At 46.5% G+C, this 2,987-nt stretch overlaps 1 long non-coding RNA gene across 1 annotated transcript; it reads left to right on the top strand.

Moving 5' to 3' along the window:
• LOC112122788 lies at positions 1 to 2,952 on the top strand. Its single transcript, XR_003370432.1, has 3 exons — positions 1 to 25; positions 1,106 to 1,228; positions 2,804 to 2,952. It is a non-coding gene; the product is annotated as an uncharacterized LOC112122788 (long non-coding RNA).
• Positions 2,953 to 2,987: the final 35 nt, after the last annotated feature.

The raw sequence follows: 2,987 nt of genomic DNA, 5'->3' as shown, positions 1-2,987 counted from the left end.
CTATGGCAAGCAATACAGCCACAAGGTGGGCTCTGTGCAGCTGTGGGCTTAAAGTGGGGGAGGGGGATTTCCGTCACCATCTCCCCTCAGGTCAGCAGGTATCCGGGATCTTAGCATGCCAGTCCTATGCCAGCTCTCACTGAGAATGCTGCCTCCTGCTCTTCTCCTGGAGATTGCAAAGCGCTCTCTGCTTTCAGAAGTGTATTCAGTTTTAATGAACATTGGGCCCTGTATGTATCCTCCACCTTGCCTAAACCATCCCAGGGGGTTAGCTGATTTTTTAAAGCGCGTTTTGTTTGGGATATATTAGAGCCAGGTGACATTGTTCACGAAACTCTTTCCAATTTTTCCACATCCTTCTTGTAGTTTGGGGCCCAAAACTGGACACAGTACTCCAGATGAGGCCTCATGAATGTCGAATAGAGGAAAATGATCACATCCCTTGATCTGCTGGCAATGCCCCTACTTATACAGCCCAAAATGCCGTTAGCCTTCTTGGCAACAAGGGCACACTGTTGACTCATATCCAGCTTCTCGTCCACTGTAACCCCCAGGTCCTTTTCTGCAGAACTGCTTCCTAGCGATTCGGTCCCTAGTCTGTAGCAGTGCATGGGATTCTTCCGTCCTAAATTTAGGACTCTGCACTTGTCCTTGTTGAACCTCATCAGATTTCTTTTGGCCCAATCCTCTAATTTGTCTAGATCTCTCTGTATCCTATCCCTGCCTTCCAGCGTATCTACCACTCTTCCCAGTTTAGTGTCATCTGCAAACTTGCTGAGGGTGTAGTCCACGCCATCCTCCAGATCATTAATGAAGATATTGAACAAAACCGGCCCCAGGACCGACCCTTGGAGAACTCTGCTTGATACCAGCTGCCAACTAGATATAGAGCCATTAATCACTACCCGTTGAGCCCGACGATCTAGCCAGCTTTCTATCCACCTTATAATCCATTCATCCAGCCCATACTTCTTTAACTTGCTGGCAAGAATACTGTGGGTTCCTGAGGGATAAAAAAGTGCTGTAGAACTATAACCTATTTATACTGGAGATGGTTTCCTCTGGGCTACTGCATAGTAACGTGGGGGCTGTGCTTTGGTTCCAGAAAGAGGAAGGGGAACGGCGCATGACCTGGGAAAAGAACCTCAAGCTCGTTATGCTGCATAACCTCGAGCACTCACTGGGGCTGCATTCCTATGACCTGGGCATGAACCACCTGGCAGACATGGTAAGTTTAAAAAAAAATATTGCTACAGACCAAGTGACTGGGCATCTGGGAATTATCAGTATTTCCCTGGGGCTGCCGTGGCCAGAGAATGTAACTGAATCAGGGGCAGAATAAGCTCCAGCCAATCCAGGGTCAGTATGAGCCCTGCAGAGGTAGGCCCACAATCCACAGCACACTTCTGCGTCCTCCAGCAGCAACCTGCCCACCACTCCCGAGAGCTGTGCAAATCTCTGTTCTACTTGTTTGGGTCAGGGATGTGTGTGGGAAATCTGCCATCGGGGGGTAGTCCTGATTTTTTTAAGTGCAGGTGCTCCACCCCCTGCTAGCCCACTGCTGGGGTGACCCCCTCCCCCCCAGCATGTTTCTGTATCAAATGGCATCCTCCAAGCAGCGTGATCTTCCACATACAGTACATGTGAGGTCAAAAGTGTGGGACTCTCATTCCCGTAGGTTCCTGCTTCTCTACCTTACTGTGTCTGCCACCCTCCCTTATCCCCATGAGAAATGTCACGTGTGGAATAACACATAAACTGTCTGCTAGGTTGTTGCTGGTTAAAGAATTTGATCCTTTAACTGAAATTGCAGGGGCTTGTGCTCCAGATCCCGTTACTGCCAACGCCAAGCATTCAGAATTTAGGAGTCAGGCGCCTAAAATCATGGGGGGCTTAAAAATCCTGGGATTTAAAAAAAGTCTAAGTTTGGGGGCTCTTTTTATTTGCCTCTGGGTTTTGCCTTTTAAGAGAGATGTTTTCCTGCAGTTCTCCACAGCTATACAAGAGATGGAAACTTTAAAAAAAAAAAGCTGAAATTCTTGTGCAATCTCACGACCCCCCCACATTGGTGCTTTAAGGAAAACATCAGATATTGTGACACTCTCAATAAAATCAAGAGTCTTGGCAATGCTGATGCTCCTGGGTAGAGCTTTGTGAATAAGAGATTTTTTTGGTTTGGGGGCTGAAAAATCAATCAATCAATCAAAAGTTAGTTTCAGATGGACCTGAAATAGCAATGATGAAATGAAAAAAAGATTAAAACAATTCATTTAGGGTCGGACAACACGTTTTGTTTAGTTTTCTAGATTGTTTTACCTCTTTTATAAAATAAATAAATAAAATCGAAGTAAAATTTGAACTAAAAAGTCATTTTGAATCCAAACATTTTGACTAGTTTTGAATTTTTTTCCCCTGCTGAAATAATTTTGCAAATTCAAGGTGAATTCACACAATGTTTCAGTCAACCCAAATATGTATTTTTCAGCGCCCCCCCCGCCCCCCCCGAAAACTTTCCGACAGCGCTAGTCCTGGGTTCTATCCCCAGCAATGTACTGGGAGAGGAGGATTAGCATGTGAAGAATCACAGAATCCAGAGTTCCCAGCAAACAAAGCTACAGCCAGGCTGATCCCCAGCATTTAGGCGTGCTCATAGTTTTCACTGCATAAAGGAAAACACTGTATCAATGAACAAGAGTTGAACCTGAGCCGCAGAGTTTGTATCCGAATGTCCCCGGTGTTCGGGGCCAGTCTGTACATCGAAGGGGACGTCAGTCTGAAGGGGTGTGTGTGTTCTTTTAACTAGACCAGCGAGGAAGTGGCTGCTTTGTTAACTGGAGTGAAAATTCCCCACCGACCTGACCGGAATTCCACCTACAGGCCACGGCCTGGCAGCAAAGTGCCTGACTCCATGGACTGGAGGGACAAAGGATGTGTTACGGATGTGAAATATCAGGTGGGAGGCTCAATCTGTTCCCCTCCTGACATGG

The sequence above is a fragment of the Terrapene carolina genome, unplaced genomic scaffold, assembly GCF_002925995.2.
Source record: "Terrapene carolina triunguis isolate 2854851 unplaced genomic scaffold, T_m_triunguis-2.0 Scaffold28784, whole genome shotgun sequence".
Lineage (NCBI taxonomy): Eukaryota > Metazoa > Chordata > Testudines > Emydidae > Terrapene > Terrapene triunguis.
Note: the sequence above shows the minus strand (reverse complement) of the source record. Positions and strands in the feature narration are given on the sequence as shown.